The sequence below is a fragment of the Leptodactylus fuscus genome, chromosome 4, assembly GCF_031893055.1.
Source record: "Leptodactylus fuscus isolate aLepFus1 chromosome 4, aLepFus1.hap2, whole genome shotgun sequence".
In the NCBI taxonomy this organism is placed as follows: Eukaryota; Metazoa; Chordata; class Amphibia; order Anura; family Leptodactylidae; genus Leptodactylus; species Leptodactylus fuscus.
The window spans coordinates 46,673,998-46,700,613 of record NC_134268.1 but is presented as its reverse complement, the minus strand read 5'-3'; the positions used below and the strand labels follow the sequence as shown (position 1 = coordinate 46,700,613).

Here is a 26,616-nt window from a genome sequence, read left to right as displayed (position 1 = left end):
GGAATTCAAAATGCGCAAGGCTCCCGGAAAGGGACGTGGACGAGGCCGTGGGCGAGGTCGGGGGAATGGTTCTGGGGAGCAAGGTAGCAGTGAAGCCACAGGGCGTCCCGTGCCTACTCCTGTGGGGCAGCAAGCATTGCGCCACTCCACAGTGCCAGGGTTGCTTGCCACATTAACTAAACTGCAGGGTACAAACCTTAGTAGGCCCGAGAACCAGGAACAGGTCTTGCAATGGCTGTCAGAGAACGCTTACAGCACATTGTCCAGCAGCCAGTCAGACTCTGCCTCCTCTCCTCCTATTACCCAACAGTCTTGTCTTCCTTCCTCCCAAAATTCCGAAGCTTTACAGAACAATAACCCAAACTGTCCCTGCTCCCCAGAGCTGTTCTCCGCTCCTTTCATTGTCCCTCAACCTGCCTCTCCACGTCACGATTCCACGAACCTAACAGAGGAGCATCTGTGTCCAGATGCTCAAACACTAGAGTCTCCTCCATCTCCGTTCGATTTGGTGGTGGATGACCAGCAACCCACCCTCATCGACGATGATGTGACGCAGTTGCCGTCAGGGCATCCAGTTGACTGGCGCATTGTGCGGGAGGAGGAGATGAGACAGGAGTTGGAAGAGGAAGTGGTGGATGATGAGGACACTGACCCGACCTGGACAGGGGGGATGTCAAGCGGGGAAAGTAGTGTGGATGTTGAGGCAGGTGCAGCACCAAAAAGGGTAGCTAGAGGCAGAGGCAGAGGTCAGCAGCTTAGGCGAAGCCAGGCCACACCCGGAATCTCCCAAGATGTTCCAGTTCGTACCCAGCCCCGAAAAACTCCCACCTCGAGGGCACGTTTCTCGAAGGTGTGGAGTTTTTTCAAGGAATGCGCCGAGGACAGATATAGTGTTGTCTGCACAATTTGCCTCTCGAAATTGATTAGGGGCTCTGAGAAGAGCAACCTGTCCACCACTTCAATGCGCCGTCATTTGGAATCCAAGCACTGGAATCAGTGGCAGGCAGCAACGGCAGGACAAAGGCCGCCTGCCGTTCACGCCACTGCCACTGCCTCTGCCTCTGCCTCTGCCACTGCCACTGCTGACTGTGCTGGCGATGCACTCCAGAGGACGAGCCAGGACACCACTTCATCTGCCTCCGCCACTTTGTTGACTTCTACCTCATCCTCCCCTGGTCCTGTCTTATCTCCTTCTCCTGCACCATCAAAGGCACCATCAGGCGTTTCTTTACAACAACCCACCATCTCTCAGACATTGGAGCGGCGGCAGAAATACACTGCTAACCACCCACACGCGCAAGCCTTGAACGCCAACATCGCTAAACTGCTGGCCCAGGAGATGTTGGCGTTCCGGCTTGTTGAAACTCCCGCCTTCCTGGACCTGATGGCAACTGCGGCACCTCGCTATGCCGTCCCTAGCCGTCACTACTTCTCCCGGTGTGCCGTCCCCGCCTTGCACCAGCACGTGTCACTCAACATCAGGCGGGCCCTTAGTTCCGCGCTTTGCACAAAGGTCCACTTGACCACCGACGCGTGGACAAGTGCATGCGGACAGGGACGCTACATTTCACTGACGGCACACTGGGTAAATGTAGTTGAGGCTGGGACTGCTTCCCAAACTGGCCCGGTGTACCTCGTCTCCCCGCCTAACATTCCTGGCAGGGACACGAGAAGAACACCCCCCTCCTCCTCCTCCTCTACCGCCTCCTCCTCCGCCTCCTCCTCCGCCACCGCCTCCTCCTCCGCTGTTAGATTGACCCCAGCTACGAGTTGGAAACGTTGCAGCACTGGCGTTGGTAGACGTCAGCAGGCTGTGCTGAAGCTGATCAGCTTGGGGGACAGACAGCACACTGCCTCCGAGGTGAGGGATGCCCTCCTCGATGAGACGGCAATATGGTTTGAGCCGCTGCACCTGGGCCCAGGCATGGTCGTTTGTGATAACGGCCGGAACCTGGTAGCAGCTCTGGAGCTTGCCGGACTCCAACATGTTCCATGCCTGGCCCACGTCTTCAACCTAGTGGTGCAACGTTTCCTAAAGAGCTACCCCAATGTTCCAGAGCTACTGGTGAAAGTGCGGCGCATGTGCGCCCACTTTCGCAAGTCGACAGTAGCCGCTGCTAGCTTAAAATCTCTCCAGCAACGCCTGCATGTGCCACAACACCGGCTTTTGTGCGACGTCCCCACACGCTGGAACTCAACGTTTCAGATGTTGAATAGAGTGGTTGAGCAGCAGAGACCTTTGATGGAATACCAGCTACAAAACCCTAGGGTGCCACAAAGTCAGCTGCCTCAGTTTCACATCCATGAGTGGCCATGGATGAGAGACCTTTGTGACATCCTACGGGTCTTTGAGGAGTCCACAAGGAGGGTGAGCTCTGAGGATGCGATGGTGAGCCTTACAATCCCGCTCTTGTGTGTTCTGAGAGAATCCCTGATTGACATCAGGGATAACTCAGATCACACAGAGGAGTTAGGGATAGCATCCGATCCGTCACAGCTGGAGAGTAGGTCCACACATCTGTCCGCTTCACTGCGTTTAATGGAGGAGGAGGAGGAGGAGGAGGAGGAGGAAGAAGAGTTGTCCGATGATGTGATGGTGATACAGGAGGCTTCCGGGCAACTTCGAATCGTCCCATTGTTGCAGCGCGGATGGGTAGACATGGAGGATGAGGAGGAAATGGAGATTGAACTTTCCGGTGGGGCCAGAGGAGTCATGCCAACTAACACTGTGGCAGACATGGCTGAGTTCATGTTGGGGTGCTTTACAACCGACAAGCGTATTGTCAAAATCATGGAGGACAACCAGTACTGGATCTTTGCTATCCTTGACCCCCGGTATAAAAACAACATCTCGTCTTTTATTCCGGTAGAGGGGAGGGCCAATCGCATCAATGCTTGCCACAGGCAATTGGTGCAGAATATGATGGAGATGTTTCCAGCATGTGACAGTGGCGGCAGGGAGGGCAGTTCCTCCAGTAGGCAACCAAGTTCTCACCGGTCCACACAAACGAGGGGCACACTGTCTAAGGTCTGGGACACCTTGATGGCACCCCCTCGCCAAAGTGCCGCCACGGAGGGTCCTAGTGTCACCAGGCGTGAGAAGTATAGGCGCATGTTGCGGGAATACCTTTCCGACCACAGCCCTGTCCTCTCCGACCCCTCTGCGCCCTACACGTATTGGGTGTCGAAGTTGGACCTGTGGCTTGAACTTGCCCTATATGCCTTGGAGGTGCTGTCCTGTCCTGCCGCCAGCGTCCTATCTGAGAGGGTGTTCAGTGCAGCCGGTGGCATCATCACTGACAAGCGCACCCGTCTGTCAGCTGAGAGTGCCGACCGGCTCACTTTGATAAAAATGAACCACCACTGGATAGAGCCTTCATTTTTGTGCCCACCTGTGTAAAGCACCCCAACATGAAACTCCATGTCTGTACTCAACCTCTCCAATTCCTCCGCATCCTCATACTCATCCACCATAAGCGTTGCACAATTCTGCTAATACTAGGCTCCCTCCAACATGATTTCCCCCAACTCTGCTGGTTAGAGGCTCCCTCCACCCTGATTTCCACCAACTCTGCTGGTTAGAGGCTCCCTCCACCCTGCTTTCCCACAACTCTGCTGGTTAGAGGCTCCTTCCACCATGAATTTGCCCAAACTGGGCTGTTTAGAGGCTCCCTCCACCATGAATTGGTCCAAACTGGGCTGGTTAGAGGCTCCCTCCACCATTAATTGGTCCAAACTGGGCTGGTTAGAGGCTCCCTCCACCATGAATTTGCCCAAACTGGGCTGTTTAGAGGCTCCCTCCACCATGAATTTGCCCAAACTGGGCTGTTTAGAGGCTCCCTCCACCATGAATTGGTCCAAACTGGGTTTTTTAGAGGCTCCCTCCACCATGAATTGGTCCAAACTGGGGTGGTTAGAGGCTCCCTCCACCATTAATTGGTCCAAACTGGGCTGGTTAGAGGCTCCCTCCACCATGAATTGGTCCAAACTGGGCTGGTTAGAGGCTCCCTCCACCATGAATTGGTCCAAACTGGGGTGGTTAGAGGCTCCCTCCACCATTAATTGGTCCAAACTGGGCTGGTTAGAGGCTCCCTCCACCATTAATTGGTCCAAACTGGGCTGGTTAGAGGCTCCCTCCACCATGAATTTGCCCAAACTGGGCTGTTTAGAGGCTCCCTCCACCATTAATTGGTCCAAACTGGGCTGGTTAGAGGCTCCCTCCACAATTAATTGGTCCAAACTGGGCTAATTAGAGGCTCCCTCCACCATGAATTGGTCCAAACTGGGTTTTTTAGAGGCTCCCTCCACCATGAATTTGCCCAAACTGGGCTGTTTAGAGGCTCCCTCCACCATGAATTGGTCCAAACTGGGCTGGTTAGAGGCTCCCTCCACCATGAATTTCCCAAAACTTGGCTGTTTAGAGGCTCCCTCCACCATTAATTGGTCCAAACTGGGCTGGTTAGAGGCTCCCTCCACCATGAATTGGTCCAAACTGGGGTTTTTAGAGGCTCCCTCCACCATGAATTGGTCCAAACTTGGCTGTTTAGAGGCTCCCTCCACCATGAATTGGTCCAAACTGGGGTGGTTAGAGGCTCCCTCCACCATTAATTGGTCCAAACTGGGCTGGTTAGAGGCTCCCTCCACCATTAATTGGTCCAAACTGGGCTGGTTAGAGGCTCCCTCCACCATGAATTTGCCCAAACTGGGCTGTTTAGAGGCTCCCTCCACCATGAATTTGCCCAAACTGGGCTGGTTAGAGGCTCCCTCCACCATGAATTGGTCCAAACGGGTTTTTAGAGGCTCCCTTCACCATGAATTGGTCCAAACTTGGCTGTTTAGAGGCTCCCTCCACCATGAATTGGTCCAAACTGGGGTGGTTAGAGGCTCCCTCCACCATTAATTGGTCCAAACTGGGCTGGTTAGAGGCTCCCTCCACCATGAATTTCCCAAAACTTGGCTGTTTAGAGGCTCCCTCCACCATTAATTGGTCCAAACTGGGCTGGTTAGAGGCTCCCTCCACCATGAATTGGTCCAAACTGGGCTGGTTAGAGGCTCCCTCCACCATTAATTGGTCCAAACTGGGCTGGTTAGAGGCTCCCTCCACCATGAATTTGCCCAAACTGGGCTGGTTAGAGGCTCCCTCCACCATGAATTGGTCCAAACTGGGTTTTTTAGAGGCTCCCTCCACCATGAATTTGCCCAAACTGGGCTGGTTAGAGGCTCCCTCCACCATGAATTGGTCCAAACTGGGCTGGTTAGAGGCTCCCTCCACCATGAATTTGCCCAAACTGGGCTGTTTAGAGGCTCCCTCCACCATTAATTGGTCCAAACTGGGCTGGTTAGAGGCTCCCTCCACCATGAATTTGCCCAAACTGGGCTGTTTAGAGGCTCCCTCCACCATGAATTGGTCCAAACTGGGTTTTTTAGAGGCTCCCTCCACCATGAATTGGTCCAAACTGGGCTGGTTAGAGGCTCCCTCCACCATGAATTTCCCAAAACTTGGCTGTTTAGAGGCTCCCTCCACCATTAATTGGTCCAAACTGGGCTGGTTAGAGGCTCCCTCCACCATGAATTGGTCCAAACTGGGGTTTTTAGAGGCTCCCTCCACCATGAATTGGTCCAAACTTGGCTGTTTAGAGGCTCCCTCCACCATGAATTGGTCCAAACTGGGGTGGTTAGAGGCTCCCTCCACCATTAATTGGTCCAAACTGGGCTGGTTAGAGGCTCCCTCCACCATTAATTGGTCCAAACTGGGCTGGTTAGAGGCTCCCTCCACCATGAATTTGCCCAAACTGGGCTGTTTAGAGGCTCCCTCCACCATGAATTTGCCCAAACTGGGCTGGTTAGAGGCTCCCTCCACCATGAATTGGTCCAAACGGGTTTTTAGAGGCTCCCTTCACCATGAATTGGTCCAAACTTGGCTGTTTAGAGGCTCCCTCCACCATGAATTGGTCCAAACTGGGGTGGTTAGAGGCTCCCTCCACCATTAATTGGTCCAAACTGGGCTGGTTAGAGGCTCCCTCCACCATTAATTGGTCCAAACTGGGCTGGTTAGAGGCTCCCTCCACCATGAATTGGTCCAAACTGGGGTTTTTAGAGGCTCCCTCCACCATGAATTGGTCCAAACTTGGCTGTTTAGAGGCTCCCTCCACCATTAATTGGTCCAAACTGGGCTGGTTAGAGGCTCCCTCCACCATGAATTGGTCCAAACTGGGTTTTTTAGAGGCTCCCTCCACCATGAATTTGCCCAAACTGGGCTGTTTAGAGGCTCCCTCCACCATGAATTGGTCCAAACTGGGTTTTTTAGAGGCTCCCTCCACCATGAATTGGTCCAAACTGGGCTGGTTAGAGGCTCCCTCCACCATGAATTGGTCCAAACTGGGGTGGTTAGAGGCTCCCTCCACCATTAATTGGTCCAAACTGGGCTGGTTAGAGGCTCCCTCCACCATTAATTGGTCCAAACTGGGCTGGTTAGAGGCTCCCTCCACCATGAATTTGCCCAAACTGGGCTGTTTAGAGGCTCCCTCCACCATTAATTGGTCCAAACTGGGCTGGTTAGAGGCTCCCTCCACAATTAATTGGTCCAAACTGGGCTAATTAGAGGCTCCCTCCACCATGAATTGGTCCAAACTGGGTTTTTTAGAGGCTCCCTCCACCATGAATTTGCCCAAACTGGGCTGTTTAGAGGCTCCCTCCACCATGAATTGGTCCAAACTGGGCTGGTTAGAGGCTCCCTCCACCATGAATTTCCCAAAACTTGGCTGTTTAGAGGCTCCCTCCACCATTAATTGGTCCAAACTGGGCTGGTTAGAGGCTCCCTCCACCATGAATTGGTCCAAACTGGGCTGGTTAGAGGCTCCCTCCACCATTAATTGGTCCAAACTGGGCTGGTTAGAGGCTCCCTCCACCATGAATTTGCCCAAACTGGGCTGGTTAGAGGCTCCCTCCACCATGAATTGGTCCAAACTGGGTTTTTTAGAGGCTCCCTCCACCATGAATTTGCCCAAACTGGGCTGGTTAGAGGCTCCCTCCACCATGAATTGGTCCAAACTGGGCTGGTTAGAGGCTCCCTCCACCATGAATTTGCCCAAACTGGGCTGTTTAGAGGCTCCCTCCACCATTAATTGGTCCAAACTGGGCTGGTTAGAGGCTCCCTCCACCATGAATTTGCCCAAACTGGGCTGTTTAGAGGCTCCCTCCACCATGAATTGGTCCAAACTGGGTTTTTTAGAGGCTCCCTCCACCATGAATTGGTCCAAACTGGGCTGGTTAGAGGCTCCCTCCACCATGAATTTCCCAAAACTTGGCTGTTTAGAGGCTCCCTCCACCATGAATTGGTCCAAACTGGGCTGGTTAGAGGCTCCCTCCACCATTAATTGGTCCAAACTGGGCTGGTTAGAGGCTCCCTCCACCATGAATTGGTCCAAACTGGGTTTTTTAGAGGCTCCCTCCACCATGAATTTGCCCAAACTGGGCTGTTTAGAGGCTCCCTCCACCATGAATTGGTTCAAACTGGGCTGGTTAGAGGCTCCCTCCACCATTAATTGGTCCAAACTGGGCTGGTTAGAGGCTCCCTCCACCATTAATTGGTCCAAACTGGGCTGGTTAGAGGCTCCCTCCACCATGAATTTGCCCAAACTGGGCTGGTTAGAGGCTCCCTCCACCATGAATTGGTCCAAACTGGGTTTTTTAGAGGCTCCCTCCACCATGAATTTGCCCAAACTGGGCTGGTTAGAGGCTCCCTCCACCATGAATTGGTCCAAACTGGGGTTTTTAGAGGCTCCCTCCACCATGAATTTGCCCAAACTGGGGTGTTTAGAGGCTCCCTCCACCATGAATTTGCCCAAACTCTGCTGGTTAGAGGCTCAATCCACCCTGATTTTCAAAACAAATGTTGGTGCCAACCTCAACTTACTACAAGGGCCAAATTCACTGCTGGTGACAAGCTCTCCTCACTGCAAGTGCCAAATACACATGTTTCAAGGTGTTTTCCTACTGTCAGAGAGGTGGTATTGAGTGTGTAAAGTGTGTAGTTGTTAGGCTATGATGTTGGGGTAATAGAGGGTCTTTGGTGTGTTAGATGCCCCCAGACATGCTTCCCCTGCTGTCCCAGTGTCATTCCAGAGGTGTTGGCATCATTTCCTGGGGTGTCATAGTGGACTTGGTGACCCTCCAGACACGGATTTGGGTTTCCCCCTTAACGAGTATCTGTTCCCCATAGACTATAATGGGGTTCGAAACCCGTTCGAACACACGAACATTGAGCGGCTGTTCGAATCGAATTTCGAACCTCGAACATTTTAGTGTTCGCTCATCTCTAGTAAGTATAATTTGATTGAACGTTGCCTACCCCTGAAACGAGCATTTTCCCCCCATAGACTATAATAGGGTTCGATATTCGATTCGAGTAGTCAAATATTGAGGAGCTACTTGAAATGAATATCGAACCTCGAACATTTTCCTGTTCGCTCATCTCTACTAATAATATAATATAATGTACTATATATGGGAAACATATGGGAAACAGCTGATTTTCAGGTTTTCTTAATAGTTTCCCGCCTCCCCATCAATAAAAATTGATGGCCAATCTTAATGACCTCCAAAGGCAACAAGTAGGAATGCTGCCAATCTCTGCTGCTGGAGTCGTGTTATCTCTAAACGAAGAGCAGCCATTGGAGTAACAGGTTTTCCACAACGGCTGTCAAGATTCTGTAATGTCCTGGCTACCTTCAGGTGATCACAGACTCCCTACCCCTCTGGGCCCCACTGTTGTTGCACTCCTTGTGATGGTGATCCTTACACCCCTGGGTAGTAGTGAAGACCCACTAGAGCAGGGGTAGGGAACCTTCGGCTCTCCAGCTGCTGTTAAACTACAACTCCCAACATGCTCCATTCACTTCCATGGGAGTTCCAAGAACAGCAAAGCGAGTATGCATGCTGGGAGTTGTAGTTTTGCAACAGCTGGAGAGTCAAAGTTCCCTACCACTGCAATAGAGCGTCAGAGTATGATGATGAGCATCACTCTTACATATCAATATGTATATTACTGTGAATGTATATATACTGTATATTCGTATGTACACCCCTGTTTTTGCTAAAATTCTGCAAACTCTAAAGATCCACCATCCGGATATTCTTGATTCTACCATCCTACTATCATAATAGTATTTTTACTAGCATAATATATCACCTACTCCACTATATATACAGAAAATATGTAAATGACACATAGGGATTATTTATAATGTGAAAAGTCAATTACTATTGCAAAATCATGTAAAATACTTGAACTCCCATTGAGGGACAAGGCTAAAAAGTATTCCAATGATGTATGCAGCAGTAAACTACCACTGAGACCAGGCCACACAACATTGAGCAAATAGTGCTGCCTAAAACAACTTTTCAACAAATGGAATGGTATTGGAAGCACGCTGAGTGGAATTAAGAGATTCTAGAACATGCTGTGGATTTTGGAAATAATAATTCACACTTTTCAAATCACAGCGGCATTTTGGATGTAGGTTAAATTAAGCTTGTGTGTTCAAATTGGGTGTAGTTGCTAAGAGTTTGGCTTCATTATTACTAAAAGAAACTATACTTTTTCATCTCTTTACTTTTCTTAAGATTAATAAGCTTTCAGTGGGTGTTTCTTTTACTTTCCACATAAAAAATCATTTTAATTGAGTTTCACAATGTCAGGAACTGTTTCTGATCTTGCTGAGCCTATAGTTAATACATATATATATGCATAGGAAATCTATCCTAGAATTACTAGACTTTATCCCCACTGCAACCTTTCAATTAAATCCCACAATACCATAAGGCGTTTTTAAGTAATGTGTTTCATGTGCGTAACAAAATGCCCCCTACCCCAAGAAAAGAAAAGTAAAAGTTGTATTTCCTATTATACACCCTCTCTTACATTTCGACTTAGCAGGACCTATCCGGTTTTGTATGTCCAAAGATTTTTAGAATTCAAGTACAATTTGATGCCCTATAGGTGTCTACACATAGATTGTTTTGTAAATTGTAATTTTAAGGGTTTTATTGTAATGGGCGACGGACCATGGTTTGGCTTATGGCACCTCTAAGGATGGGTTCACACTAGCATTTGGTTTCGTTCAGGGATTCCATCTATGAATCCACTTGAAAAATGAATTTTTCAAGCATTAACCCCATTATAGTCTGGGGGTCCTCGAGTTTCTGTGTGTAACCACTTTTTAAGCAAATTAGGTTTCCATTTTTTGGGTTCCCAAGCTGAACCGAAGAATGGAAACCCAAAGCAGGTGTGAACCTTGATTAAGGGCAATGTTTAAGCAAATGTCCTCATTTTCACTCTTTAACCCCCAAACAGGGATAGGGTTTTCGGTGCAGCCAGATCGCTACCTCCTGAAGTAGTCCTGTAGTAGACTAAAACGTGACAGATATAGGTCAGAACGTTCAGAAAACAGAAGCTGGGTTTAAAGCAAGAATCTAGGACAGAACACAGGACAGGTAGCAGAAGCCCAGAGACCACAAGTAACAGGGATATAGCAGAAGCCATAGGCAAACAGGTATCAGATAACGGAAACCATAAGCTAACAGGTAACAGAAATAGAAGCCATAGGCTAACAGAGATATGACAAACATGGCAGACAACAGCAGGGTCAGACTGGGGTGTCTAGGGCCCACCAGTGGAATTGTTTCTAGGGGCCCACCATCAGGACCCCTGCAGACCAGCAATACCGAAACAGGATGGCTAAAGGTAATAACATATCGGGAGCCATGCTGCTCACCCGCCATACAATGTGCACTACTGCACTACCTAAACCCACTGCTACACCCTGTATGGCAAGTGAACAGAATGGCTCCTAGAAATTTTACCATTACCTGTAAGAGAAAAGAGAAAATAATATACTAACATTTGAAGCAGCAAGTGCAGCATCGCAGCAGACATGTCTCTGTCCCCACACGGTTTAAGAGATGACTCACTGCTGGCAAGGGGAGGGGGGAAGTCCGGGCTGCACAGAGAGTTGTACATAAGAGGGCAGTGACAGGTGAAGCTGCTGCCCCTGGTATCAACACGATGTATACTTTCTTTACATTAATAGGGAAAGTAAGCCACTGTGAGGGGGCCCCTGTGAGTCTGGGAAACTGCCAGCAGCCAGCTATCTTTAATCATCACAGTGCTATCGGCAGCCTGGGGCCTCCGAGCTTACCGATCCAGCCCCTGTTACCATGCATTGGTTAGGGTCCCGACCAGGCCTCTGACATCCTGATCGGGCCTCTGGCCAATGCATCTGCATTGACAAACTGAGGACTGATAGTCAAGGCTTGGGGCCCACTGAGGGATTCACCGGTTCCCCGGTGGGCCAGTCTGACCCTGGACAACAGGGCTTGCATAAAACAGGGCAGACAGAGACTCTGGCATAAAACAGTATGCATGCAACAAGATAAGGCAAGAAACCTTTTATCTTCTTCTGGTTGGTTGTGTGGTTACAGTTAGTATGTTATTCACAGACAGCAAGCAGCTTTATTGACTGTGCTCATAGATTGTTCTTTAGCTGTATCAGGGGTCTTTTAAGCTGCATTATGCCTGTATGTATTTGCCCTGTATTTGCAGTTCAGTATTCCTAAATCTCCTATATTATGGTGGCGTGAGTCTACTTTGGCTATGTGTTGGTTATTTTACAGTTACTCAAAGGAGAATTGCATATACATAAACCAGTAGTAGTAATGGATAAGTGAGGGGGTAGATTGCTCCTTATTATACAGGCACCCAGTCTCAAGGAGAAATATAAAATGTGCTGCAACCGTAATGTGATTATCAGCAGCAGTAGAAATGATAGAACGGATAGTACACTGTGTATAAAGGCCAGAGGACAACCTGCCAGGCAAGGCTCTGAAGATATTTAAATTTTTCATGAAAACTGAGGTACCTTTAAGACCAAAAAGTGTATTTTATCAGGTCTCTACTTTGGCTCATAGAGGGGTGGATGACTCCTTCTATGACATCTGTATGCTTCATTAACAGCACTAGGGTAATGTCACCAGTCACTGTCTGAACACATGAAGGAATATCAATAAAGCATAAAACTATTAAGGAATTTGGAAATTTACAATTTCATTTCAGATACCAAATGATCCCTAAGAGCTTGTATAAAATAGTATCCCCACCAAATATAAAAGATATAACCAACTTATAAGCATTCCAGCAAATACATACAGATATTTAGAAATGTCTTTTAGTAGTTAGAAGCTAATTTAGCTAAATTTTCAGACCACAGTTTGTAAATAAGAAAAAAAAATAGAATCATGTAAAAAAATCTTACTTTTCATAAGGGGAGTTTCCAGTTATTTCAGATTGATGACTTCTCCTTAGAGATGCTTGCAGGGGCCATACATTCAGGGGAGCATTGTATCCTCATCATGGAAAACCAAGCACGGAACCTTACATTGTCTAGGGGCTGTGTTTGGTATTGCAGCTCAGCCCTCTTCCCTTGTATGGGACTGAGCTGAAAACAAGCCACGAGGTAGCATTCATCCAAGCAATGCTGCTACTTTTGGGCCACTAATCTGGCAGTGTCTTAAGTATTGAACTCGACAAAGATCAAATAATAATGACCTATCCTAGGGGTAGGTCCTCACTAGAGATGAGCGAGTAGTATTCAATCGAGTAGGTATTCGATCGAATACTATGGTATTCGAAATACTCGTACTCGATCGAGTACTACTCGCTATTCGAATGGAAAAATTTGATGCAGAACCAGCGTTGATTGGCCGAATGCTATACAGTCGGCCAATCAACACTGGTTCTTTTCCTACCTTTAGAAGTCTTCTCTGTGCAGCATCCCCGCGGCATCTTCCGACTCTGAATTCACTCTGCCAGGCATCGGGCCTGGGCAGAGCCGACTGCGCATGCCCGCGCTACAAGAAAATGGCCGCTTTGACTGTAAGCGGCCATTTTCTTGCAGTGCGGGCATGCGCAGTCGGCTCTACCCAGGCCCGATGCCTGGCAGAGTGAATTCAGAGCCGGAAGACGCCGCGGGGACGCTGCACAGAAAAGACTTCTTGGAGAATCCAAAGTACCAACTAAGTATCAATGTATAAATAACACAAAAAATTCTTTTGATTTTAAATCTAAATTTATTGTTACAAAAATGTTTTTAATTGTAAAAAATGGTATCAGGAAAACACAAACACATAAAAACATTTAAAAAACACACAACAAGAGTGGAGGTCGCACTGGACTGAGCAGCTCCAGCAGGTGTATAATCTGCTAGTGGTGTAGGGGATGAGAACAGCCACAATTAATGTGTGTATAGAGGCCCAGTATTTTGTATATATAAATGTAAATAGGCTCCTATTGCTCACAATATCACAAGATCAGGGCACTTGATTGAAAAAATATCTGTAGCATTGCAAAGATCATACCCACATCACCACTATATAGCAAGAGCATATAAGGTAACAGAACCAATGTAAAGTTACACAAACATGCCAGTATTACATAAGCTAACCTACATAGGACAAAATGTGAAGCATAAACATAAACCACTGCTCACCAGCTGCGACCTCCACTCTGAGCCCCGACGGACCGTTTCTCCCCTGCTTCTTCAGGGGGCTTCTTGGAGAATCCAGCCCGACCCTCACTCGTGGACTTGGTAAGTTCAATTTGATCGAATGTTGCCTACCCCTGAAACGAGCATTTTTCCCCCATAGAGTATAATAGGATTCAATATTCGAGTAGTCGAATATTGAGGGGCTACTCGAAACGAATATTGAATATCGAGTATTTAACTACTCGCTCATCTCTAGTCCTCACTTTTAGCTACCAGAACACTCTTAACAAAAGATGTGAAATTAAAAAAACAAAAGAAAAAAAAAATTCATGTAGTCAGGAATCAAAACCACCAAATGTCGCTTATGACAAGCGAGTTAGTAAATGTCTACGTATGATTTCTACAAATCCAAAATGCAAGGTTGTCAAGAAGATGAACGATGTATTACAATGTTTCTTCAAAATGTTTTGATGTTCCTCAAGTCTCCATGCTGGATGAAAAGATCTAATAGGGACATCAGAAATGGAAGTTCACATGTACTGATAAAGATCTTGTAATCTGTGGCCAGGTCCTTTAAGGGATCCATATACTTAGAAACCAGTCAAAAGGGTAGTCTTGTTCTTAATGTAGAAGAAATAGATCATTTTGTGTTAGTCCAATTCATATCAGGCACAAGGGGCCTCTAATGATTTATTTTATTAACAGAGTTATATTACGGACACTTACTCTCTATACACAGGGCAGGTGATATACGCCTGAATGCTGGGGGCTGGCCAGTAGGTAGGGGATGACTCCACTATCGCACAAACTCTTTAAGTACACTTTGATTTCTAATCTAAGACTACCTCATATTTATAGGTTATATTTTAACCTCTAATTTTGGATTCATGTACCATAATGTCCAAATAGTGGTCACAGAGGGGACCCAACTCTGCTACTGACGTGCTGAGCTAACTAATCCTATGGATTTAGGGCAGGGGTCCCCAACCGGGACCGTGATGTTGTGGGTTTTTATGGCAGTCTGCGGGATGGTAGGCTGGCCTCAGTCTTAGCTGGATACTTAGCAATAGGCCATGCTGCTATGGTAATGTGTAGATTATCAAGTAGCATGGCGTCCTGTAGCTGCTAAGGATGCCTCACTACCCAATTATTCACACATTACCATAGCAATGTGGTCTAGCACAAAGTATCCAGGCTCGGTGTCTAGCAATTCACCATGTTGCCTAGATGCTCATGTCATGCTCTCCTGCCCCGCAGAGTATCCCGTAAGAGAGCCTTCCCATCCACATGGTGGAGACGGCTTATAACCCTGCCCCATATGACCAAAGCCCTGCCCCAACCCCGCTTCGCTAGGTCATGGACAAATGGTCTTGCTTGAAGCTGGTCTCTGGGCTAAAAAAGGTTGGGGACCACTGATTTAAGGGAACCAAACACTGGTGGGAGACCCAGTGTACGGGAGTGACCAGGGATCAGGGAGATTGGCATTACTTCATTTACTTAGTAACATCACTTTAATATTGTTTTTGTAATAAATACTATTTGCTGTATATTCAGTAATGGTAAAGATTGCTGTCTAGGATATAGAAATTATACTTAGAAATAACAAAGAATGAAGGTTAGGAACTTATTAAAAATGCTCCTAGAAATCTCCATTGTGATAGAGGAGCCATTTAATAGTTTTCTAGAACCTTCAATCCGGTAAACATTCTGTACAACACAATGTATTAAAGCATTGCTGTGATGTCCATTGTACAAAGGGGTTAACGTGCCGAACATTAATTCTAAATGTAATTTGAAAACGTGTACTTCATGCATTACAAATTATTTCTCTCTATCAGTGGCAATTGCCAATGTGATTAATACTTTTAATAGGTATTGTAAAAAAAAATGTACTTTACAACATGAAGGAATATGCAGATTACAATAGCTATAAAATTGCTATTTTCTGAATCATTCACCTTCAGCAGATAATTTTGTGCAGACATGCTTCAATATTAAATAAGCTCTTTTTTTTTTCACCCGGCAGACCAAGATGACGGATATCCAAACTGAGAGGATTCATCAGAAGCAGCCCATGATCTTACAGAACAAAAAGCTAAGGATACTGGCAAAAAGGATTACAGGAATATTGGTCTGGGACTCAAGACCCAAAGTGAGACAATAAAATACACGTACATTGACAAGAATTGTCCCTTCACTGGTAATGTCTCCATTGGTGGTTGCATCTTCAGGTCACCAAAACGAAGATGTAGAACACAATTATTATCCACCAGGAATACTTGCATTAAGCCAACAAGTACAATCGATGTAAAACATGTCACATGTCTGTGCATCTGATCCCCACTTCAGAGATGTCCAGGTCGGAGGTATTGTCACCATCGGACACATCCACTCGCCAAAGCTTTTTGATTCAATTTTCTGGAAGTAACAAAAAAGGCTGGGAGCAGGAAGTAATTCACGAAGTATTAGATGTAAATCAGATATTCTTTCAAGTCTAATAAAAATTTTAAAAAAATGTTAAAAAATAGTCTGTTATATTATCATTTTATGGGTGCATTCACACTGAGTAAACGCTAGCTTATTTTGTAGAGTAAAATTACACTTGTAAATTTTGCTATCCCATTGACTTCAATGACATTTTACAGGCGTATTTTTACAGGCGTATTTTTTACAGGCGTATTTTTTACAGGCGTATTTTTACACTTGTAAAAAAATATCATTGAAGTCAATGGGATAGCAAAATTTACAAGTGTAATTTTACTCTACAAAATAAGCTAGCGTTTACTCAGTGTGAATGCACCCTATCTTTGTTTTGCTACTCAAACAATATGTAACAGATCTGTTAAGTGTCTTATGGGAATAAAATTTTTGTTTGCGGAGATATAACTTGTAGTTCCTGGGCCCCTCACGTGGGATAGTATGCAATGAATGTACTGTATACCATATAGGATTACAATTATTCTATATTTTGAGGTATTGATAATAATTTATCTACAGGTATTACCCTCACTACTCTATTATTTGTAGGGGAAAAATCCAGTTAGGGCAGAGCCCACTGTACCTAGTTATTCCTATTTCTCTAGGCAATTCTGATATACAGGTGATTATATAGGTGATTGGAAGAAACTTTGTAGTACATTATACCATAGAGAAATGCCTCTTTATCTTCATATCACACTGCTTTCTTGACACCCCCCCCACCTACTAAAATAAAATTCTTTGTAAAAATCACTACTCTACCCATCTTGAAATACACTATATGTCAGATGACATGTCTATAGAAGTCTATGGAGAGGGAATGGGAGGACTTAGTAGGAAATGCAGGAGATAACAGAAGAGACCCAGGTTTAGGCTAAATCTGGAGCTGGAAAGAAGTCTATCACAACCTAAGCACTTTAATCCAGTCTCTCTCTCTCTCTCTCTCTCTCTCTCTCTCTCTCTCTCTCTCCCTCTCTCAATATACAGTATATATATGTATAGTCAGGATCTGGTGGTGCTGGGTGGTTGGCATAAACACTGATTCCAAGGTAGTCCAAATGTTGAGCTTTCAGTCCAACAAACAGTGGAACATGCAGTACCGAAAGAAAATACAAAACAAACACCTGCCCGTCTGGGGTCTAACTAAACATAAGTTGGTTGCCTCACATAATCATAGAAATCAATTCATATTGTCAGGTTCCTCTCCAGCAGCAGCAACCTCTGTGATGGTTTTCCAGCCAAGCTTTGACCAAAGTCGGGGTCCATTCACACTGAGACTTTTGGAGCTGATTTTGATGTAAGTGGAAAAAGGAACCCATTTTTCACATAAATTCTGATGCAGATTCAGTGTCAAAATTAGTGCCAAAAAACTGAGTGTGAATGGACCCTCCATACTCCCAGCAGACTTCTTATGCCTCGCTAACAGCGAGCTGGGTTTCTAGCTGGGTTTCTGCCTGAGTGTCCACAAGGTGTGGACTGGAGGGGATGGGAATGACAAGTTCCACTACAAACCTACCTGCCATTCCCTAAAAATCCAGGCAATGCACGCCACTTATAAATGCTCAGCAGACAAAGTTGTCTGCTGAGAACAAACCCTTCTGGATTTTTCTTATCTCACCCATGAGCGTCTAGGTGAGTTATACACCCCCTCCAGCACTTTACCATCTATTGGTTTACTATATATATATATATATATATATATATATATATATATATATATATATATATATATATATATATATAGCAAGTAGTCTTGACCACTAGTTTGTAGAGAGCTACAAGTTCCAGGTATGGCATACAGATGGCAAATGCAAAAAACCTACAGAATATGAGTCCCATAATGACCATACATAATTTTACTCCCTACACATATGACAGCTTATCCTGAAATGACAGGTATACCTTAAGAGCTCCACATGAAACCAATTCAACACACTATTGTGACATGCTAACAAAACCCGTGACAGAATGTAATTAAAAACATGGTCACGGCGAAGAAAAAAAGTTAAAAAAGAACACATCAAAGTCTTCCCACTACCAAAAATATCAAAGATAAAAGAATGATGTGTCTATGTAAAAAAAAGGTTGTGTTTGGTGCTTGCAATATGTCATCTTAGGGTGCATTCACACTGAGTAAACGCTAGCTTATTTTGTAGTGTAAAATTACACTTGTAAATTTTGCTATCCCATTGACTTCAATGACATTTTACAGGCGTATTTTTACAGGCGTATTTTTTACAGGCGTATTTTTTACAGGCGTATTTTTACACTTGTAAAAAAATATCATTGAAGTCAATGGGATAGCAAAATTTACAAGTGTAATTTTACTCTACAAAATAAGCTAGCGTTTACTCAGTGTGAATGCACCCTAAGTGTCAGAAAGAGGAATCCAAGCATAGATTCCAGATTAGAAGAAAACAATCTGTTTAGATTATAGGTTATGGCATAAAAATGTGTGTGATCTAAGCCAGGGGTCCCCAACCACAGACCAGAACCGGGCAGTTGGGATTTGTTTGCAGGGCTGGGTGGCAGGCTGGCCTCAGTCTTAGCTGGATATTTTGCGCTAGGCCACGTAAACTACCGGGTAGTACAGCATTCTGTAGCTGCTAGGGACACCGCGCTACCCAATAGTTTACATGTTACCACAGCAACATGACCCAGCGCAAAATATCAATCTCAGTATTGCTTACCATAGCGACATGGCTTAGTGTGAAGTAGGCATCCTTGGTGTCTTGCATTTCGCCACGTCCACTCAGATGCCAGATCTGCCTGCCCTGCTGAGCATCTTGGCGAAGAGCCTTCCTGTCTATATGGTAGAGCCATCCTATAACCCCACCCCCATATTACCTAAGCCCATGGAAAAATGGTCTTGTTTGAAACCAATCCCTGGTGCAAAAAGTGTTGGGGACCACTGATCTAAGCAGTGGAAGGGTTACCACGATCATACCATTGAGTAGTCAATTCCTTGATAGGAGTAGTTCACTGAGGATGGTTTGGTGATTGACATGCATTTTCTAGATTACCATTTGTCAAGTGATGTCATCTTTTATGGGACACCAAATTGTTTGTCAACAGCATATGCTGAATATCTTTGTAGTCAGGGGGATGTGTTGCCACATAATGGACATAATGAAACTCTATGGAGACAGAACAATCACAGTGATGATTTTTCCATCCCTATGCAGTTTGCATCTCTTTTTCAATCACCTTCCACGATCTCGGCTTTTCATACTCTGATGTTTGAAGAGACCCAAGGGTACACTAGCATTTCCAGCGATCCCTGGAAAAATGGCAGCGCACAGGCACTGCAGGCAAAATGGCGCCTCATCATCTTAGACTGAGGCACCATTGGACATTAATACCTGCGATCAGTGTGAGTACTGATTTCAGGCATTAGTGTCAGGTGTTTGCTGCATAACAGAAACTTGTTGGCTATGTTGTCCGCTCAGCTCCCAAGTGGTTGTCATATTTAAATATCCGACATCCACCATACTATTATGGCAGCTGTTGGGAAGAGATTAATGTTTGAAAAACAAATCATCACTCATCTCTAATTAGGAGATATGGAACTAAGATGAAAGATAAGGTAGGATACATTTTTACTAAAGATGGGTGAATCTCACAAGATTAGTTTTGTCTTGTATTCAGACTAAGTGATCCCACTAACTTATTTGGATAGAACCGGAAGGTAAATTATTATGCTCTGTGGTTTCTACAGACCCCAAAGTATAAGGACTGAGACCTAGGGGAGGTGGCAAAAAAAACAAAAACATTTCTAATCACCTTCCCTTTTGGGCCTCTTGGGCGTTTAGTGCTCATGACGCATCAGTGTGCTCTAATCCCAAGCCTCAGCAATGATTCTGGATAAATGATGTCACAGAAGAGTGCCGGACGAAACGAGGAAGCAGAGACGGAGTACAGGACACCCCAATGCATTTCGCAATTTTTTTAAAAGCAATCTGGAATATTCGGGTTGAATCCGGTTTATTGTGAACCGATTCACTCATCTAAAATTTTTTACCAGTACCTTATTTTTAAAATATTCAAAAGTAAATGAGTCTTCTATAATGTTTATATTCTATACAGTATATAGCGCTTATTGTCTGTGATTCTTGTACCGAACTCCTGGAACCTTAAGCTTGAACACTTGCCTGCTTTTGAAGAGTGTATAATTTAAAATTCTGACATGTTTTCCTTCTAGCTCTTACTGACCCTTTCTTAATATCCTCAATTTTAATTACATTCTTTTCCAGAAGACATCGAAAAGTGTCCAGGAAGAAATTGTTCATATGTGGATCAATATAGCTGAATTTCCTTAAAGATACAAGAGATGTTTCATTTTAAACGTTAAACTTGATAAGCAAATTAGCAAAATTTTGAAAAAAGCTGAAATTCTCAAAGAATTCTATGTACATTTCATAGCAAATATTTCGAACATTTAAGATGGGTAAATGGATTGGTAAAGAATTATCCATGAATTTATTCATTTCTCTATTGTCTAATGATCTTTACATTTTTAAATGGTTTGCCTTGTATTCGTCAACTAAAAGGACAAATCTATGGACAAAGCTGGAGTTGCTTTTTCCAGCAAGTGGAGATCTATTGCTTTCTATACGGCAGTTTTAGATTTTTAAAAGGCAGTGAAGACTTATATTAGAGAAAGTGGGAATTTCATAGCTGAAGGTAGACAGTGTTAGTATTCTGGCAATATTCTCAATTTCAAATTGCCATCATATAGCTATTGAAAAAAATTGTATGTGGTCAAAAACTTCCTTAGAGCAATGATGTCAAAAATACAGAAACAAAGATATGTGGCAAAATATAACAAATATAGAGCACCTTAAAGTGTGTATGTATATATATATATATATATATATATATATATATATATATATATTTTTTTTTTTTTAATTAAATGGTTTTACATATTAGCACATAATAAAAGAATCTGTTCCTTGAAAAGTCTTAAAATGAAGTAAATACAACTACATATGAACAGCACATGGTTAAATTCACATTGTTATATTTAAGAAAATCTGCCAACCAACCTACAAGGCAGAAGCAGAATATGAAAAATGTATTACACCCTTACTGTTTTCATAGGAATTAAGCAAGTAAGTAGCCGCCAGGTGCTGGTAATCAATCTGTGATTATTTGATCATCAGTAAGTGTTACCACCTCTATAAAAGCAGCTATTTTGTCAGTTTGCTGCTCTGGAGCGTTCAGATGGGAATTAACACAATGTCAAGGAGGATAGACATCAGCAATGATCTTAGAAAAGCAAACACTGCTCATCAATCTGGGAAGAATTGAAAGGCCATTTACAAATAATTTGAAAGGGATTCTATCATTGTGAAAACTCATTTTTAACTAAGCATATATTTGCATAGCCTTTAGAAAGGTTATTCCAGACATACCTTTAATTTGTTAATCCTCTCAGCCGTTTTTGAATTAGCCTGCTTTATTGAAATGTTAACTAGCCAGCAAGATGCACCCGGAAGTTCAGTGAGTACTGTCTTCTGTGTGTACAAAGGGGTAGGTGAGTCATCATCAGCCTCCCTTCTCTGACCTCTCTCTGTGTACACACAGCACACAGTGCACAGTGAACTTCCAATTGTCGTTGCTGGTCAATTAGCATATCAATGAAAGTGGGCTTATTCAAAAACAGCTGAGGGGATTAACAAACAAAAGGTATGTGTGGAATAGTCTTTCAAAACGCTATGCAAATATATCTTAACTAGAGATGAGCAAGTACTGTTCGGATCAGCCGATCCGAACAGCACACTCGCATAGAAATGAATGGACGTAGCCGGCACACGGGGGGGGGGGGGGGGGGGGGGGGTAAGCGGCCGGCCACCGTCAAGGCGGAAGTACCAGGCGCATCCATTCATTTCTATGGAGCGTGCTGTTCGGATCGGCTGATCCGAACAGTACTCGCTCATCTCTAATCTTAACCACTTCAGTACCGGGCCAATTTGTGGTCCAGGACCAGACACATTTTCGGGTTTTTTTGTATGTGCAGTTTTGAGGGCTGTAACATTTTTCTCGTATGTCTCATTCAACTAATTTTTGCATCTTTTTTTCAGGGAGACATAGGGCTTTATTTTTATGTTGTTTTTATTATCGAATGTGTTTTAATTTTTTTTATATCCGGGAAAATATAAACATAATAGGAGGGAAATTGTGTCTGGTTTTCACTTTATTTTTTTTTTATTTAATAACACAAAGTGCTACTGAAAAACTTTATAAGATAGTTTTTCCTCTCCATTATGGCAATTTTTATTTTGTATGGTGTTGTCGGGGGTGGGGCTATACCCTTTAATAATGGCATTTTATTAGCGTATTATTTTATTTATGTTTTTAATTATTTTCTTTTCATTTTTTTAACTTTTTTATTATATTTTATTTAAAAAAAAAATTCAGATTGTGTCCCCATAAGGTCATAAGAGACTTTTTTTTGTTAAGAAGGCTGATTTCGCCTGCAACTGAGGCTGCTACATTTAGCCTTAGTTGCAGGAGGAATCCAGCCTCCTGCATACTGTTCTTTACACTTACAGAGCTGATCTGGTTCCTGTAGGACCCAGCAGCTCTTGTAAGACGCTGAGCCCAGTGGATCACGTGACCACCGGGTCAGAGGGCGGCCGCATCATGGCAGCGCCCATAGCTGTTTATACAGTGCTCATTGAGAGCTGTATACACAGCGATCGAGAAGGCAGGGAAGGGAATAAACCTTCCGTGCCATCTCTCTGGGAGCTCCAGTTGAAGTTACAGCCAGTTCCCAGCTTCAGAAGCTATATGATCTTCATGCAGCTGCTGTGTTCTGATTGGACATACCGGTATGTCCTGTCAGAACTAGGCAACCACTTCCCGGACGTTTATAGTCTATGGGCGGTCCGGAAGTGGTTAAAAATGAAATTTCCCAATGATAGAATCCTTTTAATGTTACAGTGAAAAAAATTAGAAGCGGAAAACATTTAAGTCAGTTTAAAATGTTTAAAACATCCAGGAGTGGATGTCCCAGCAAATTTACCCGAAGGTCAGACCATGCGATGCGCAAATGAATTTTTTTAAAAAAACAAGAGCTATATGTAATATTCTATAGGCTTCAATATGTTAAATGTTCAAATTCCTGATAGTTAGAAACAAACTGAATAAGTATGACTGGTTTGGAAGGGTTACCAGGAGAAAGCCTCTTCTTTCTTAAAAAAAAAAAAAGAAAATAAATAAATAAAAAACATAACTTATCATCAAAGTGGAGATGCTTGGCGATAATGCATAGAACCATATTTGGTAATAACCGAATGAAACATATCAGCACAAACACCTGTTACCAACTGTCAAGTACACCAGGTCGTGCAATGGGGCAATGATCCCAAGAATACCATCAATTCTACAATAGAATGGCTGAAAAAGAAAAGAATCAAGGTGTTGCAATAGCCATCACCTAACAAAATGCGGACCTCATCTCAATTTTACATGCAGTGGGACAAGAGTGGGACAAAATTCTAAGAGAACAATATGAGAGATTGATATACACAAAAGATTGTTCTGCAGGCTATTGCTGCATAAGGTATACTTATTTTTTTTGTTAAATAATGAATTTATAAAATCTGTTATCATAACTTTAAGACCCTTGCAAGAACCAGATTGCTGTTTAAACATACCCTTATGTGTAAAACCGTAGAGTTCAAAGAAGGTGTACTGTTTTCTCATTACTGTAGTAGTGTATAATACAGTAAGTATCCAAACTGTCTATTCCATAAAAATGAAAATAGAAGAATGATACTAACAAATATCCAGACAGAATAATACAATAAGCAATGGGTTAGCCAATATCTTATACTCTGTTCTGACTTTCATTATCTCCATTAGGTTTCTTTTACAGTTAAATGACCAGAATAGTCTCGCTATGTAGACACAAAGATAACGTTGGGTTTACTGTAAGTTCTATTTAGTAATGATAATAAATATTCTCTCATGGTAAAGAAAATGTTTATATCCAGTGAGGTACTTCATAGTGTCCTATTCATCAAACAGTCAAAGACCACCCTCCAGTTTGCTGAGGAATACAGGAAGTGATAAGATGAGATAGCAGGCTGAGACAGAGAGATCAGAAAACCCATTTAACCTCTAAATAGGTTCCTGTTTCTATTTATCATATTTCCCTCTTATTTTCCATTTTCTGTTCAAGTTTGTTGAGTGTCATCCATTTTGTATCCATTTAATCGACCGCAAAACAACAACAACAACAACAACAACAACAACAACAACAAATGACTTTCCTTGGCCTTTTTTGGCCCAACTTATTGACCTGTTTTTAATGGACGTAACTTGGACATCAATTTTTTTGGGACATCATCAGTTTTTAATTGTATTCACATTTTCTGTTAATACTAAGTTCTCAAATGGTCAAATGGAGACCCCACCTTCAACCCTTACAATCTTCTACAATAAGGTGTTCCCATGGAATGTTATGTCTGAATGTACAGGAACGTACTCATGCTCGCGGAAACCAGGTCAAAGTCATTGTGTGATTTAATCATTCCATAACTCAAAAATATAATGGACTTTCTTTAGAATAACTCATTAAATATATAATGGACTCTCTTCAGAATAAATCACGATATGTATAATGTACTTTCTTTAGAATAAATCATTACATGTATAATGTACTTTCTTTAGAATCAATCATTACATATATAATTTGCTTTCTTAAGGATAAATCTTTATATATAATGTACCTTCTTTAGAATAAATCATTACATATAGAATGTACCCTCTTAAGAATAAATCATTATATGTATAATATACTTTCTTTAAAATAAATCATTACATATATAATGGGCTTTCCTTAGGACAAATCTTTACATATAATGGACTCTCTTTAGAATAAATCATTAAATATTTTCTAAAAAAATATTCTCTTTAAAAAAAAAATTCCGGAAATTCATGAAAAAAATTGACATTGTAGCAACTTATTTTATCTGTTTTGTAATTTCACAATTGTAATATGTTTTGAAAAGAACCGTAGGTGAGCCTACTCCTATGAAGATAAAATACTGGCTTCATTGTATTGAGATCAATGGTATGAAAGTAGTTTAGAGTTTTCTTAACACTTCTGTTTGAACTAAACAGTCACAGCAAAACCACTAATTTGTCTTAATTATTGTTCTTCATCTTTTGACCGTATGGGGTAGCAGAGCGCATCTTTTGATGTAATATGCAATTAATTTGATGGATAGCTAATTGAGTCAGTATGGCATACCATATGTGTACTCACGACCTCTGTGTCAGTGGTCAGATTTAAGCTGCACACGATGAAAGATTGAGCATATGCTACCATGGAAAATGTGAGCATGCTGGAAATATTTTACAAAGTCGTAAAGTCACTACAACATTAAAAAGCCAAACTAAGTATAAATTCTAATAAAAGAAAAAGCCTAATGTGACAAGTAGCAAACAATCGGCAGTAGTAAACATCTGAAAAACTGCAATTCTGTTTATGTTTCCCTTAATTGTCATCAATTAAAATACAGACATATCTGTCTAGGTATAAAATGGTTACTGTTACAATTGTTAGGAATGTCAAAAAGATCTACAAGAAGATACTGAAAACAATTAAACTAGGGTTCAACATAATTTTATGAAAAAATATATTCTAAGGGTTTTTTTTTGCTTGGTTTTATATATTATTATGATTCTACACTATCAATTTTTTCAGAGTTTAAACCCTTCTTCTCTAAGCTGTTGAGACACAACACAGATAGCAACGCTGTACACAGTACGTTTCCGCAGCAGTAATGAACTGGGCACTATAGCCATGTCCATGCCATCCATAGTTGATATCAGCTATAACATACATATCCCCAATCCCCAATATTTAACCTATTAGATGCTGTGGTCAATAGTGGCCTTAAGTGGTTTGACAGAATGAGGTTATATCTCTGTGTGATTGGTAGGATACTGATGAGTTTCAAAGGAAGCTAGGGCCTAACAAAAACCCATAGCCCTGTCCTGTTTGTGAGATTATTAATTCCAGGACCAAATAAGTTGTCAGTAAAACACAGCTAAAGGTGATACATTGCAATACAGTAGTATTGCAATGTGTAATTAAAGCAATCACAAGTTCAGGTTCCTTGATGAGATTTAAAACAGTAAATTAACATTTATTGAAATAAAAATATAAAAAACTTGATAGTCTTTTTCAGTAGTTGATACCTTTTAGTTTTTTTTTTTTTATATTTCCTACCCACTGGCTAACACGGTTCAAGAACAAACATTTTCCTTATTTGAAATAAAAAAGCATACAAAGATAACAAACAATTTTGTTCCCCACAAAGAGTGATTTTACTGTGTAAATGTAGTGAAAAAAAATAAATAAAAAATACATGTTTGGTATCTACTCAATTAAAAGTAGAAAAAGTTAAAAACAAATAAATTTTTGGTATCTACTCGATTATTACAACCCACCGAGCATGTTAACATGTTTTTTGCACATAAAATAAACACAAAAAATAACCAGCATTGCAATCAAATAATATGAACTGCATGTGCAGGCTGCAGTAGAAATGCAAACACAAAAAGTTGCAATGGAATT

General features: G+C 42.8%; 1 pseudogene; it reads left to right on the top strand.

The window, feature by feature from the left end:
- The window catches only part of LOC142200260 (small ribosomal subunit protein uS17-like), a 55,227-nt pseudogene extending 39,232 nt beyond the window's left edge, over nt 1–15,995 (top strand).
- The last annotated feature ends 10,621 nt before the right edge of the window (nt 15,996–26,616 follow it).